Genomic DNA, 17,131 nt, shown 5'->3' with positions numbered 1-17,131 from the left:
TTCGCTCTCCCTTTTGCTTTTCCTCTCCTGCCCCTTCCCCACTCTCAGTTCGCAACAGAGACCCATATCAGAATCAACTTCATCATCACTTATGCATGTCATGAAATTAGTTGTTTGTTTTTGCAGCAATAGTACAGTGCAATACATAGCATGACTACAACATTGCACAAAAGTCTTAGATACACTAGCTGTATATGGGCCTAAAGAATTTTGCTCAGTACTATAGACCTATTATGCTATTTGGAACGCAGTGCATTGTCTTGAGGGCCAGTGGAAGCACCTATGGCCAACCTAGCTCAGTCTCGAATGACGTTTACACTCCTATATGACTTAACTGGTAAAGTGAGAACCGTTATCATTTGAGATTTTTTTTCAGTGATCTCAAACCTAGGAATAAATTCTTTATAATAAAAAAATTAAGCAACTGTTACAGCATCATTTCTCTGAATTGGGTAAGCTTTTACCCATAGTGATAACAAACACTATAACAAGTGCAGCATCACTATCCACACATTTGGGTAACTGCATAAAATCCATTTGGGTAACATTGGGTAACATCCTGAGGGAGAACCAGCAGTAGCAGGAAAAGTTTCATAGTTAATTCACTATGTTCTATCAGAGTTTCGAAGGGGTGAAACACCCTTGTAGTTTCCATAATTGTCCATTGCTACGCACTACTCTTCAGGCATAATGAGATTTCAGTGTAAATGTTTACAGCAGCACCAGCTGCAAGGATGAAAGCTTTTGTTCAGGTAAAAAGGTTCAGCTGCTTGAGCAGAACAGAAGGGAAGGTAACCGTGCCAGCCCAGTGGCTATACGAGGTGGAGGACAAAACTAAAGAAAATGACGTTAGAGTTTTGATCAAATGGCATTTTTACAATGGGCAGAATTAAAATTGTCCAAATTCTTAAGTACAATTTGGGAACAGATTATTTAAATTGTATACCCAATGGTGATTATGGTGGTGGAGGCACGAAACTGTTCTGAAAGCTGCCTTGGCCAGGAAGCATCCAGGCTGTCCACATACAAAAATGTATCCCTCGCAGATATCCCCATGTTTTACTCCTACAGTGTTCCCCATCCTATTTCCATGTTTGATGCAAACCAAAGAACTATAAAGTTCTACATTAAGAACAGCACTATCTATAATAAACCAGTTAATTATGCTGTTCAAAACTAAAATAATGCCAGTCACAAGCAAAAGAAAATTTGCAGATGCTGGAAATCCAAGCAAAATGCACACAAAGTGCTGGAGGAACCCAGCAGGCCAGGCAGCATCTGTGGAAAAGAGTATAGTCGATATTTTGGGCCGAGACCTTTCATCGGGACTGGAGAAAAAAGGCTGAGGAGTTAGAAGGAGGGGGAGGGGAGGAAGAAACAGAAGGTGATAGGTAAAACTGGAGTAAAGTGCTGGGAAGTTGATTGGTGAAAGAGATACAGGGCTGGAGAAGGGGGAATCTAATAGGAGAGGACAGAAAGTTATGGAAGAAAGAAAAGAGGGAGGAAATGGGCAGGCAACAAGATGAGGTGAGAGAGGGAAATGGTGAAGGGGTGGGGAGCAGAACCGGAAGCTCAAGATATTGATGTTCATACGTCAGGTTGCAGGCTATCCAGGTGGAATATAAGGTGTTGTTCCTTCAACCTGCACATGGCCTCATCGCAACTGTAGATACCATGGACTGACATGTCAGAATGGGAATGGGAAGTGGAATTAAAATGGATGGGGTGGCCACTGGGAGGTCCTACTTTTTCTGGTGGATGGAGCATAGGTGCTCAGCGAAACTGTCGCCCAATCTACGTTGAGACTCTTCGATACACAGGAGGCCACATCAGGAGCATTGGATACAGTAGATGACCCTAACAGACCCACAGGTGAAGTGTCACCTCACCTGGAAGGACTGTTTGGTGCCCTGAATGGTAGTGAGGGAAGAGGTGTAGGGGCAGGTGTAGCACTTGTCTGCTTGTAAGGATAAGTGCCAGGAAGGAGATTAGTGGGCAGGGAAGAATGGACAGGAGATTCACATAGGGAGAGATCCCTGCAGAAAGCAGAAAGTGAGGAAAGATATGCTTGGTGGTGGAATCCTATTGGAGGTTGCGGAAGTTATGGAGAATTATGTCCTGGACGTGAAGGCTGGTGGTGTGATAGGTGAGGACAGGAGGAACACCATCCCTGGTGAGGTGGCGGGAGGATGGGGCGAGGAGAGACATGCATAAAGTGGAAGAGGTGCGTTTGAGGGCAGCGCTGATGGTAGAGGAAGGGAAGCCCCTTTTTCTTTGAAGGAGAAGGACATCTCCTTAGTTCTGGAATGAAAAGCCTCATCTGGAGAGCAGATGCAGTGGAGATGGAGGAATTGAGAGAGGGGTGGGGTTATTACAAGTAGCAAGTAGTAGCAAGTAGTTTTTACAAGAAAGAGGTATAGTCCAGGTAGCTGTGAGAATCAGTAGGTTTATAACAGACACCAGAAGATAAGCTGTCTCTAGAGATATAGACAGTGAGATCGAGAAAGGGGATAGAGGTGTCAGAAATGGATCAGGTAAATTTGAGGGCTGGGTAGAAGTTGAAGGCAAAGTTGATGAAGTCAACGAGCTCCACGTGGGCGCAGGAAGCAGCACCAATGCAATCATTGATGTAGCATAGGAAAAATAAGGAAGTGACACCAGTGTAGGCTTAGAACATAGACTGTTCCACGTAGCTGACAAAAAGGCAGGCCCAGCTGGGACCCACGGCCATACCTTTCGTTTGCAGGAAGTGGAAAGTGCCAAAGGAGAAATTATTGAGAGTGAGGACAAGTTCCGCCAGATGGAGGAAAGTGGTGGTGGAGGGGAACCGGTTGGGTCTGGTGTCCAGAAAGAAACGGCAAGCTTTGAGGCCTTCCTGGTGGGGGATGGAGATGTATAGGGACTGGACCTTCATTATGAAAATCAGGTGCTCGGGGTCTGGAAAATTTGAAATCATTGGAAGGATCCAAGAGCATGTGAGGGTGCAATGAACATAGGTAGGAAGGGACTGAACCAGGGCAATGAATAGTCAAAATTTGGTCATTGACAATTTGGTTAAATATAAAACAAAGCTATAAGTTAAAATAACATTTAAATAGTATGGGCAACTACTGAAATACTTTTAAAGAAACTTTCAATATCGTCCAGAGAGTATAGTGGAGCAGTTGTGAAGTCTCACACATGTATTGTCCCCATTCTCCTTAATGGCTTTAATCCCTTTATACTGTAATTGCTTTCTGGAAACCCTCACAATTTTACTTAACTCTTCTGATCACACACAGGTAACAGTGTATGCTTTCCTTTAACCTATGTTACAACTCATTTACAGAAACATTTATTATGGGCATCCCCGCTTCTAGCGTTAATCTGGAATACTTTTAAGCACTTACGCAAGCGTTTTACGTATTCTTTAACAAAATTGCTTTAGTACAACTCTATGTATTTTATGCCAGTCTAGAGTATGAGAGAAATATTTTCGTAGAGCTCCTATGAGATCAAATGAAGGTACATTTAAATGATCATATCGCTCATTCCCCTCTCTACCCCTCCACCTTCTATGGCACTATTGGGAACAGCTGCCTATGTTGGCAGAGGCTAAGGTGTTGCCATACCTTGACCACTCCACACAGGAGGAAATTTGTGCTATAGCAGGAAACTCAATCTTTTGTTCAACTATGAACAGCCTAGGATTTAGACATGATCACTTACCGGACCTGTATAATTCCTTTCTCCTGTATAACAGTCATCTCGGTGGAACCTCCAAGTAACTGTCATAACGGAGAATAAAATACAATAACTGAAATAATTGGGCCCAGAACACACTCATTCAATTGCCCTGCGATCATACTTTTATTTTACTTGTGCACAACGGGGGACCCCTGCCATCCACATTGTTATGAAGCAGGACAGAAAACCGCTACTTTTATACAGAACTGGCTAATCAGTTATGGATATTGACTGTTTGATAAATTTTATATGTTTGAATGATTTACTGGCAAGATCAATCAGCACTTACAATAGAAATGTAAAAAGTCAATAGAAATTGCAAGCTGACAACCAATGACAATTCGATGTTAGTGAAACATCTGCTCCTTAGCTGTTGGGCGTGTTTCGCATCCTTCTGTAATTCCTATATAGTCTGGTTCCGGCACACCCTACTGTGTAAAGGGAAGCTATGCTCTTGGGTTGAACACACACTGCCACAGTCACCCCGCCCCCCATTAATCTTGTCTGCAGTATGCAGGGTTGGCTCCTGCGGTCTCACTTCAAAAGTTTCACTTAACTACATCTACCCCAGGCTATTCGTGCCTGGACGTTGTCTTTAACCCTTGCCTTACCACAACTTCCACAAGTACACCAATAAAATAAATGCAAGCAGATTGGGATCAGCATGCTTGTGTTTCAAGTAAACATTGCATGATCGACTTGCTAAAATAGCAAGATATCAGGAAGAACTGGCAGAATGGCCGAGGAGGTAGAGAATGATGAACCAAATGATGAGCTACATGGGTCATGAATACTTGGTAGAGTGCTTAAGTTCCCTGATGCTGAGACAGTTGGTCCGAAGACCTGGCACTGAAGCCATTTTGGCAACTGGAGAATTTATATTCAAGCAATTAAATAAATTTAAAATGAGAAATTGGTTTCAGTAGTAGTGACCGTTAAACTTTGCTATAAAAGTTCATTTGATTCATTAAAATCCCTCAGAAGGTCTATTCTTGCTCAGACCTATATATAATTCCAGAGCCATCAATATGGCTGACACTTCCCTACCCTCTGAAATGGCCAAGCTAGCTACTTGGCCCAGTGTGAGTCAAACAATAGATGTTGAATTTGCCAGTTATTGCCCATATTCTGTGAAGCAATCACAAAACGATGGAACTGTACTTTGATGATTAATGTGCAGTAAACAGCAACAGGAATACAAAAACTGTGTGGGGTTGAATTCAGCATTCAAAATGGAAGTTAAAACATTTTAGCTTCAGAGAGACAAGAACAGTTATGAGAAGGGAAAATGAAAGTCAATGCCTTCTCTTCCTCCATCCAACCATTAATAACAAGTATTATTGTGGGTTTAAAAAAGAGATTTAGGCCTATTTTTCAAAAGATATTGATCTACTTCGCTGTGTTTTCAATTTATATTTTTTTCTGTTCTGCACTTGAGATGATTTGTGCATTTGGAATATTGTTGCAGTTATCCCTGCTCATTCTTTCCTCCTTTCAGGCATATCATAGTCAATATTTTAACATTATAATAATTGCAATATCTATACAGTATTACAAGAACACAACAAAATACAAGGAGGAATAGCCACCAGGGCCATCGAACCTGACTGCTATTCAATATAATCATGGGTGATCCATGTTGTCCTCAACATCTCTTCTGTGTCAGTTCCCCATAACTCTCTATTCCTCCTCCTAACAGCTGCCTATCAAATAAGCTTTTGTGCTAGTGCTATGGATTTTGTTAGAAAACATGAGGTTGCTTTATTATACTCATAACCTACCAACTCTGTGCAATCCAATTTATTAAACACGTTTGTACTTGAATTCAACGTTGTTCTTAATACAATGATAGAGTCCATAAAAAGGATATTTAAATTCTTAGTGCTCTGCCATAAGATCAGAGATAATTATTTAATAATTTTGACTGATTATTTGCCAATTAAATTAGTAAGATGCAAAATTGTGAACCTAATTATATTCAATCACTAAGAGTAGGAAATGTCAATAAAGAGCTAGATATTTCTGGTGTGGCGTAACAAAGGTTTTTAAGCAGAGAAGTGATGCAAAGGAGTGCAAATTTTATGACTGTATAGATCCACAGCAAATTGTACTACTGTATCGTATAACCTTGAAAAATGCAAACAGGCGTATTTTTCTTTGTTATTTCTTAACATCTGTTTCTCTTGACATAATATGTACAGTGATTGAGAGAAAAAGAAGTTGAAGATTGTTTTTAACAGAAGTGAAACTACAATGTGTATTGAATAACTTCAGGAAAGTATAAAGAGCATAACTAGATAGAATGTTTTCCAATTGCACTTCATTGTGTTTAAAATCCAAGCCAGAGGATATAGCACCTTCCAACTACCCACGATAAAAACACCCCCACTTCCCCCCCTCCTTTACTTTTGGCATCTCTGTGCACATCTGTTATCTTCAAATCTGCAGAAATGCAGAAGAACTTATTCCCAAGGAACCTCCCAAAAGAAGAGACAAGAATAATGTTAAACTACATTACATTGAATTAGAATATGCAGAGTAAGGAAGTAAGGGGCTGTTTCTTTTTAAATGCATTGACACCATATAACACTGTTACTTATTTTTATGCACACATTCTTTCTCTCACTCTCCTTTTTCTCCCTCTGTCCTTCTGAATATACCTCTTGCCCATCCTCTGGGTTCCCCCCCCTTGTCTTTCTTCCCGGACCTCCTGTCCCATGATCCTCTCGTATCCCCTTTTGCCTATCACCTGTCCAGCTCTTGGCTCTATCCCTCCCCCTCCTGTCTTCTCCTATCATTTTGGATCTCCCCCTCCCCCTCCAACTTTCAAATCCCTTACTCACTCTTCCTTCAGTTAGTCCTGACGAAGGGTCTCGGCCTGAAACGTCGACTGCACCTCTTCCTACAGATGCTGCCTGGCCTGCTGCGTTCACCAGCAACTTTGATGTGTGTTGCTTGTTCCTATTTTGTTTATTTACTCCATAACACTTTTAAAATTTTAGAGTCCTTGTCCAAAGGAAGAAATGAAAAATACTTGAGGACATAGTTTTAATGTGAGCAGAGGGAAGTTTAAAAGAGATGTGCAAGGCAACTTTATTTTTATATACAGAGTAGATGTCTGAAGTGCACTGCTGGGGTAGTGGCGAAAACAGTCACAATAATTTCATTTAAGGGACATTTTGACAAGTGCATGCATGTGCAGGGAATAAAGGCGTATGAATTAGTTTATCCTTGACATCATGATGAGCAGAGACATCAAGGGCAGTAGGGCCTGTTCCTACACTGTTCTGTCTTCATTATTGTATGTGCAAAAGAAATGGGATGCTTCAATACCAACGTTTATTTCTTTGTAATAAAAAAGCAAATATATCAATGATTCACAGTACATGCACAAAAGAAGGCTTGTGTTATGTCTCCACATGATTATGGTTTGAATTGTATTCTCCCTGATCCATGAGGGAAAATGATTTGCAAGCTTTTCATTTGCAAAAAAAAAGTGGATAGAGTATTTCATTCATGTAATTTGTACTTATACATTTACATTTAACAATTTGTCATTTCCTTCATACTGTTAGAGAAAATGAGAAATACAAAGAAGATTCTGTCACAGTTCTGGATACAATTTGATGTAAGAACATAGAAATATAATAAAAAGGTAAGCTGATTCACCTGTTTTGCCTTTCAGTGACTAACCTGACTAAATTTATCCAATTTCTTCCCATAATACCTTTGATTTACAGAGTCATATTAATTCCAAATATGAAATTAATAATTGCTGTAAAATCATTTGCAATCTGTGCAAGAGAATTTTAAATTGAGCACTGAAATACTTTTAAATCACACTTTGGAATAACATGGCTTTAATTTTAAACATTGCTTCTAATCTTGGAGCACTCAGCCAACAGAAGTAAATGCTCTTACTCCACCCTATCAATTTCCCTTTAAATCTTGAGAATTTTAATCAAATTACCTTTAATTGCCAGTTTCTGTTACCCCTCTTTGGAATTTAACCCTTGAAATCCAAGTGCTATTCTGGTAAATCTCCTTGGAATGGGATCACCTAAAAAACTCTCAGACATTTTCATGTGGTCTAACGAGACCTTTGAGTAGTTGTCATATAATATCCTTCTGCACTTGTACATTTTTGAACAAGACCAGCATTCCATTAGCCATTTTGATTATTTCCTGCATCTATCCATTATATGTATTTTAATGATCAATGTGCATGGAGACCTTATCACTTTATGCCTCCATGTCATTTAAAAAGCAAATTCTCCTATCCTTAATCGGTTTAAGGTGGCTGAATTTACTGTATGTCTCTCTATTTGAAATCGCTTTGTTTTGGATTTATTTTATCTATTAATTAAATTAATCCTTCCATGTAGATAATTTACTAGGTCTTCCGATCATTATCAAACACGGATAAGTGACTTTCTATCACATCATCTTGGCTATTCATAAATATATCATGATTGTTGATGTTTCAACATAAATCTTTGTGGGATGTTGTAAACCTCATGCTCTTATTATTGCACACTTCCCTCCTTTCATGCAGCTAATTTCATAGATTTTCTTTGGTTTCTCTAACATTAACTTCAACTTATTGCATCATTTGAAGTATTTAATAATATTCCTCGTGAAGCTAATAAACAATTTCCTAGTCAGCTCCTCAAAAATTTTACTGCCTGCACCAGGGTGGATCTGCCCTTTAAACATCATTGATGGTCAACTAAAAATATATTTAATCATTCTACCCTTAATTACAGTCATAGTCATACTTTATTGATCCCGGGGGAAATTGGTTTTCGTTACAGTTGCACCATAAATAATAAATATTAATAGAAATAGTAATAGTCATAGAAATAATAAATAGTAATAGAATAATAATAGAAAATAGTAATAAATAGTTAAATAGTAATATGTAAATTATGCCAGTAAATTATGAAATAAGTCCAGGACCAGCCTATCGGCTCAGGGTGTCTGATCCTCCAAGGGAGGACTTGTAAAGTTTGATGGCCACAGGCAGGAATGACTTCCTATGACGCTCTGTGCTGCATCTCGGAGGAATGAGTCTCTGGCTGAATGTACTCCTGTGCCCACCCAGTACATTATGTAGTGGATGGGGGACATTGACCAAGATGGCATGCAACTTAGACAGCATCCTCTTTTCAGACACCACCGTGAGAGAGTCCAGTTCCATCACCAGAACATCAATGGCCTTACGAATGAATTATAGAACTTGGCAACTATCGCACAACAGATTTTATACTAACTGATCTATAATTCCCTGGTTCCCATCATCTTTCCCTAATAACACATGTTGCAAGTGCAAAATTCTGATTGAAAGGTCTACCTCCTGAACTGCAGCACCCAACTGACAAGCGTTTGGAGGTAAACACATATAGCTCAGATGAACTCTCTCATGTTTTTAAAGGATTGAATAGCTTGCAAAGATCTTGCAAAGGTGGAATTACTTCTTTGGTCAAAATGCTTTATTTGTAATAACACAAACCATGTTTAATTGCTAATGGGTTAAAAATTTCCTTTGGACTCCCTCAGTGATAAGCTTCACAGAATGGTTGTGTTTATTGCGTTTATTGATTTCCTTTCCTTGAGATGAATGGGCAAAAAATGACACTGGCATAACTTCAACATCTCTAATGTATGCTTCCATATATAAAAAAGTTCTACACTGCAAACGATAAATATGAAAAGTTACTTTACACTAACAGTAAGAAGTGTCATGCAAACTTTGGGAAATGTAATTTGCAAGGAGCACATATTGGTGGAAATTTAGCAAAAGCAGCAGTTTTGAAAGAAGACGTCTGAGACCTTGTTGGAGATGTTAGTGTTGTAGATGAAGAAAGTGCCAAAATTGTGTTTCCAAGTGATTAGAGACTATAGCAGTTACACCAGGAAAAAAACTCTACCCAGCAACATAAATACTGCAATTGGTTTTGTCTCTTATGATTGATGCTGGTAAACTGTTTGAAAAGCTGTACTGCAATAGGAAAGCCACAAGTGAATTGAACCATCTGGAACAAAAGCAGATGAAGCCACAAAGCAATAAAATAAAATAATGTGCATTGCCAATGAAAATAAAGTGTGGACTACCATAAATTTCTTTACAGTTTCCAATTTCTACTCACAGATGTGTCAGTCTGTCTTGTCAAATTAGTCGCATAACTAAAGCCTTTCATTATAGTAGTGAAATCCAGCCTTTATCGGGAAGGTGGAACTTTAAGAAAGTTAAATGGAGGTTTTCAACACATGCCACCTCATGCAACTGAGGGACCACTTCAAAATTAATGAACAAGATATCAAACCAGTGAAATTATATTACAGCATACTCTATATGACCAACACAGAAGTTAGCCTGACCTGAGTGAAGAAGTGCAGTCCTCTGATAGTTTATTACAACCAATTGACAGTGGGCAATCAAGCAATTTATGGAAGGAGGATACTTCCTACATATATTGTCACTTGTAAGAAAATTCAACATCTGAATAATACAGACGAGGCTCAACTGTTTACAAATATCTTCAACAAAAAAGTATTAGATTAATGGAAAAATCTGGCCTCTATAAAATCTCACAGTGTATCAAAATTAATATACTCCTTGTGAATTTAGTCTTTCTTAGTAGAAGTTTAATTACTGAGGTAATGAAGTCTTACTGGAATGTTAATAGGCCTTAATTACATCTAATATATTTGCCATCAAGGGAGTGTAGCAGATAGCCTGTGAATTGGAACTGTGTTCTTTAGAGAATAGGAGAACGAAAGGAGATTTCATTAGAAAGCCATTGATTTAAATTCATGAAGGATGCTTCCCCTATTGGGGAGTCCAGGAGCAGGATACATAGTTTGGGTTGAAGACACTTTGGACTGAGATGAGTAATTTCTTCACTCAGATGGCTGTGAACCACTAACATTCTCTACCATAGATGGCTGTGGATGCTCAGTCAACAGTATGTTCAGATCAATAGATTTCTAGATATTAAAGAAACTGAGAAATATGAGGACTTCGGTCTCGGCCCGAAATGTTGACTGTATTGCTTCCTATAGATGCTGCCTGGCCTGCTGAGTTCCACCAGCATTTTGTGCGTGTTGCTTGAATTTCCAGCATCTGTAGATTTCCTTGTGTTTGTGAATATGACAATAATGCTAAACAATGGAGCTGAGTTAAAAAAAAAATTGCTATTATCTTCATACATCATAGAGAAGGTTCAAATGCTCTACTCTTGTGTTGTGTTTAGTGTTCTTCTTAAACATGGCTGAAAATACTGGATATTGAAATGGCATCACAATAACTGAACAACTGATAATTGCATAATAACATGAAAAACTGTCCAGGCATGTCCTACTGCTAAAGAAATGGACACATCTAACATCGTATATTATGGTCTTTCCAATTTTCTTTCCTACATTAGTATGCTGAGGGAAATGTTTATCAACTGTGTCATCAAGCAAGACAAGTACAACTCAATTTGCAGCACCTGATGGCATCACTCTATTCATGCTTGAACTAGATTTCTATTCTATGTACAATCATGGTTAGTGTGCTTGAGTAGCCTATTGATACACTGTAGATTATTTTTCTGTTTTTTCTGTATTTTCTGTGCTTCAGTGGTGTTCTTTTCCCATTTCGGTCACTGATGAAGTGTCAATAGATGAAAACCTAGTTACCTGTCTAACTGGCCTTTCTGAAATTGAAAGATCTGAACTTTTATAAAAGAAGCTAATGTTCTATGATGGCATGAGTTGGAAATCATCTCCTCTGGGGAATGGTTATCCATCAGGTCCATCAGCTACTGCTGTGAGCATGGAAGCCCTGACTAAGAGAAATTTATATCATGACATTTATATTTTGTATGCTGAGAGTAAATTAACATGATATGATATATTGATTTCAATTATCCTTGATATAATAGAGTAGAAATCTGTTTGGGTCAGTGATGGCAAATGAGTGGTTGTCTGTGACATAAGACCATAAGACATAGGTGTAAAATTATGCCATACAACCCATTAAGTCTGCTCCGTTATTCCATCATGGCTGATCCTGGATTCCACTCAACCCCATACACTTGCCTTCTCGCCATATGCTTTTGATGCCTTGACCGATCAGGAAATGATCAAATTCCTCCTTAATAGTTCTCATGGACCTGGCCTCCACCACAGTCTGTGGCAGAGCATTCCACAGATTTACCACTCTCTGGCTTAAAAAAAATCCCTCCTTACCTCTGTTCTAAAAGGGTTCCCATCCATTTTGAGGCTGTGCCTTTTAGTTCCGGATACCCCTACCACTGGAAATATTCTCTCCACATCCACCCTCTCTAGTCCTTTCAACATTCGGTAGGTTTCAATGAGATCCCCACATATACTTCTAAGTTCCAATGAGTACAGGCCCAAAGCTACCAAACGCTCCTCATATGTTAACCCCTTCATTCCTAGAGTTATCCTTCTGAACCTCCTCTGGAATCTCTCCTTGGGCCCAAAACTCTTGACAATACTCAAACGTGGCCTGACTAGTGTCTTGTAAAGGCTCAGCATTATCTCTTTGCTTTTATATACTATTCCCATTGCACATTTGCTTTCTTTACCACAAGCTCTACCGGTAAATTAACCTTCTGGGAGTCTGGCATGAGGACTGCTAAATCCCTCTGCACCTCTGATGTTCCTTTTACCAAAATGCATTATCATACATTTCCTGACACCATACTCCATCTGCCACTTTTTTTGCCCATTCTTCCAAATTGTTCAAATCCTGCTGCAATCACATTGCTTCCTCAGCACTACCTACTCCTCCACCTATCTTTGTATCATCCACAAACTTTGCTACAAAGCCATTGATTTCATTATCTAAATCATTGACAAACAATGTGGAAAGCAGTGGTTCCAAAACTGATGCTTAAGAAAAATCACTAGTCACTGGCAGCCAACCAGAAAAACCATTTTGTTCCCACTCACTGTCTCCGACCTGTCAGCCATTCCTCTATCCATGCCAGTATCTTTCCTGTAACGCCATAGGATTTTATCTTGTTAAACAACCTCATATGTGGCACCTTATCAAACGCCTTCTGAAAATCCAAGTAAATGACATCCACTGCCTCTCCTTTGTCCACCCTGCTTGTTACTTCCTTGAAGAACTCTAACAAATTTGTCAGGCAAGATTTCCCTTTCACAGAAACCATGCTGACTTTGACTTATTTAATGATTAGTCTCCAAGTACCTTGAAAGCTCATCCTTAATAATAGGCTCCAAAACTTTCCCAAACTGAGGTTGGGTTACCTGGTCTAAAATTTCCTTTCTTTTGCCTTCCTCCCTTCTTAAAGAGTGGAATGACATTTGCAATCTTCCAGTCCTCCAGAACCATGCCAGAATCGAGTGATTCTTGAAAGACCATGATCAATGCATCTGTTATTTCTTCAGCAACCTTCCTCAGAACTCTGGGATGTAGTCCATTTGGCCCAGGTGACTTATCCATCTTAAGACCTTTGAGTTTGCCTCAAACTTGTTCTGTTCTAAGAACAATGGTGCTCACTCCCTGACACTCACAGACCTCTGGCATTTTGCTAGTGTCTTCCATGGTGAAGACAGATGCAAAGTACCCATTAAGTTCGTCTGCCATTTCTTTGTCCCCCATTGCTACCTCACCAGCATCATTTTCCAATGGTCCGTTATCAACCCTCACCTCTCTTTTACTCCTTATATAACTGAAAAAAAATTTGGGATCCTGCTTTATATTATTGGCTAGTCTGCCTTCATATTTCATTCATTCCCTACTGACAGCTTTTTTAGTTGTCTTTTGTTGGTTTTAAAAAACTTCCCATTACTTTGCTCCTCAGCAGGCCAGGCAGCATCTATGGAAAAGAGGAAACAAAAGAGTAAGTGAGGGATTTCGCGAACTTCTGGGAATTGGCCCTCCCACCTTAACCATTTCCATTTCCTTCCCTCACCTTCTCTCCTTACCTGTCCATCATCTCCCTCTGGTGCTCCTGCCCCTTCTCTTTCTTCCATTATCTTCTATCCTCTCCTATCAGATACCCACTTCTCCAGCCCCGTATCTCTTTTATCAAACAATTTCCCAGCACTTTACTCCACCCCTCCTCTTCTCCTGGTTCAACTGATCACCTACCACCTTGTACTATTTCCTCCCCTTCCCCACCTTCTTACTCTGACTTCTCATCTTTTTTTCCTACTGTCCTGATGAAGGGTCTCAGCCCAAAATGTGACTGTTTACTCTTTTCCAAAGATGCTACCTGGTTTTGCTTAGTTCCCCCAGCATTTTGTGTGTGTTGCTTGGATTTCCAGTACAGTATCTGAAGATTTTCTCAACATAGTGAGTTTGCATGTTTCCCCAGATAATCACGTTAAATTTCTATCCCAACTCTCCTACCATCATAATGTCATGATAAGAAACTGATACCATCAGGAATTAAGGTTTGGACATGAATTGTGCTCTTTGTCTAGGTTTAATGTTGTGGACAGGACTATAGATAGTCATAATGAATTATATGATCTGTAAGGGTTGACAATTTTCAACAGTTCAATAGAAATAAATAGTTAATTTTCAAATTATTACCAATTAGAGAAATTATCTTGGGCTTTTATAAGCTTTGTCAACACTACAAACAAGTCAAAGTCAAACGCACTCACCCATTAAAATTTACTTGTATCATGGATTAAAATAATAAATTGGAAATTATTGCTGATTATTATAAGGATATAATTTATTGATTTTTGGCTTGTTTCTCTTTTGCATTTTAAAAGTAATTTAAACCTCTGATTAGTTCACTATTACATTCACCTCCAGGTAACCTTTGGGTTATTCGTTCTGTAATCCATAACCTATCAATAAGAGCTTAAGTGGGTTATGACCTTGAAAGTTACATCCTGAAATTTAATTATGACATTACTTCCCTGGCAATTTATTCTTGCATGACACACTTTGTAAATTAAATATTCTTTTATTTAGTATTTCGCTTACTGATACTTACTAGAAATCTGGATTTCCCTAAGAAATTTCACAAACAGTAGTCAGGCATCAAGAATCAGACTGGGTTGGAAGTAACAAAATGAACATTTAACATTTATTCCAATATCCAATTGTAAGATCTGTAATTTGTTATCCAGGGAAGCTGAAAGATATTGTCCCTCCTTCTATGAATTTGTCCTCTCGGCTTTCTATGCCAATAATCTGCATTATATTTGGCAGAACTTTTAACACATGCATTTCTCTATTTTTCTTTAAAATCTATCAGCTGCTGTTTATTGTATATTTGATATTTTGTATTGCACTGAAAGATATTTTCTCATTTAACACTGATGGTTTTATTCACTTGAGCTGCTGCACTTTTAAGCCCATCTATCATATTTTTTGGGTTTCCATAGCATCCAAACTTGCTCCAAATGATTCTATTCTTATCCAATATCTGCCACTTCATGTATACAAATACTGAATTCTACTTGTATTTATACTTGCTTAGAGCTACCTTTTATTTCAATTTCATCTCTGAATTTAGAATGATGGCTTTGCACCCTGCATTTAATTCATTGATGTGCATGGCTGGCTACTGTCATCTCAAAATGGAACCCAGTAAAGGATATTCTTAAACATTTCCGTACGCTCCAGTTGACATCATCTCCTCTCATCCTCTCATATAGCCATTCCAAATACCAGTGTGGTAACCTTCTGTTGCACTCCCTCTGTAGGAAGTGTATCCTTTATGAGACAAGGAGACCAAATATGCATACAACACTTCAAGTGCAGTTACATAAATGTGTAGAAAGATATAGGCAATACATCAATGAAACAACCAGCAGTTTCAAGCTCCTGAAAGTGCACATCACATGCAAACTCTCATGGTTCCAGAACACATCCCACACAATCAAGAAGGTTCTCTAACACCTCTGCTTTCTGAGGAAGCTGAAGAGAGCTGTACTTGGCACATTCATGCTTGCATCATCCTACAGATGTGCAGTACAGTCTCCTAACAGGGTGCCTCGCTCCTTGGTACAGAAACTGCACTGCGATGGACAGGAAAGCTCCACAGCACCCAGCACATCACTGGCAGCAGCCTACTCACCATCAAGAACAGAAAAGTGCTGAAAAATGGCCAGTTGCATCATGAAGGATCCCACACACCCTGCTCGTGCACTGTTATCCCACTCCCATCAGGGAAGAGGCTATGTGGCATCCATGCCAGGACAACCAGATTGAAAAACAGTTAAAACAGTCACTTTCCTCAAGTAGTAAGACTAATCAACACCTCCCACAAAATGCAGGAGGAACTGAGCAGGCCAGGCAGCATCTATGGAAAAGAGTAAACAGCCGAGTTTCAGGCTGAGACTCGTCTTGATGAACGGCCTTGGCCCAAAACGTCGACAATTTACTCTTCACCATAGACGTTGTCTGGTTTGTTGAGCCTCTCCAATATTTTGTGTGCGTTGCTTGGATTGATGGAATTTTCATGTTTTTGATCAACATCTCCACCCACTACCTCCACCACTACTTTATTATTTCCAGTCAATCACCTTGTGTACAGACTAACATCACTTTATGGACATACAATCAATATACATATAAGATATCTAGTATCTTGTATAAAAAATCTTGTGTATTTATATTTATTGTGGTATTTATTATTATAGATAGAAGCTTTATTGATCCCAAAGGAAATTATTGTGTCACGGTGGCATTACAAGTGCACAGATATAAATATTAGAAGAGAAGTAGAAAGTTCATATAAGTTACCCTCCAATAGTCTAACAGGAGAGATTCATCATTTCCCTGGCTATAGGTTGACTGATTATAGAGCCTAATGGCCAAGGGTAAGAATGACCTCATATCCCGCTCTTTGGAGCAGCATAGTTGTCTTGGTCTATTACTTAAAGTGCTCCTCTGTTCAACCAAGGTGGTATGCAGAGGGTGAGAAACATTGTCCAGAATTGCCAGGATTTTCCGTAGGTTCTTTGTTCTACCATGGTCTCCAGTGTGTCCAGTCTGATGCCTACAACAGAGCCAGGCTTATTAAATCAGTTTATTGAACCTGTTGGCATCACACATGTTGATGGCATTGCCCAAGCACTCCACTGCATAGAAGATTGTACTGCCAACAACAGACTGGTAGAACATGTGAAGGAAAGGCCTGCATACTTAAAAGGACCTCAGTTTCCTCAGGAAGTAGAGGCAACTCTGGCCCTTATTGTACACAGCCTCTGTGTTGGTGCTCCACTCAAGTCTGTCATCCAGGTGCAGCCCAGGTACTTGTAGGTCCTCACTACATCCATGTCTTCACTATCAATAGTAACAGGGAGCAGTGCAGGCTTAGCCTTCCTAAGGTCCATCACCATCTCCTTTGTCTTACTGATGTTGAGCTGCAGATGATTCAACTTGCACCATTTG

General features: G+C 39.3%; 1 long non-coding RNA gene across 1 annotated transcript in view; it reads left to right on the top strand.

The window, feature by feature from the left end:
• LOC140199521 (uncharacterized) overlaps positions 1-17,131 on the top strand; it is a 173,208-nt gene that overhangs the window by 78,532 nt on the left and 77,545 nt on the right. Inside the window, exon 2 of the long non-coding RNA XR_011886440.1 lies at positions 7,302-7,381. This is a non-coding gene — a long non-coding RNA (uncharacterized lncRNA). The remainder of the gene's footprint in view (positions 1-7,301; positions 7,382-17,131) is intronic.

The sequence above is a fragment of the Mobula birostris genome, chromosome 1, assembly GCF_030028105.1.
Source record: "Mobula birostris isolate sMobBir1 chromosome 1, sMobBir1.hap1, whole genome shotgun sequence".
Lineage (NCBI taxonomy): Eukaryota > Metazoa > Chordata > Chondrichthyes > Myliobatiformes > Myliobatidae > Mobula > Mobula birostris.
This window is presented reverse-complemented; position numbering and strand designations above follow the sequence as displayed.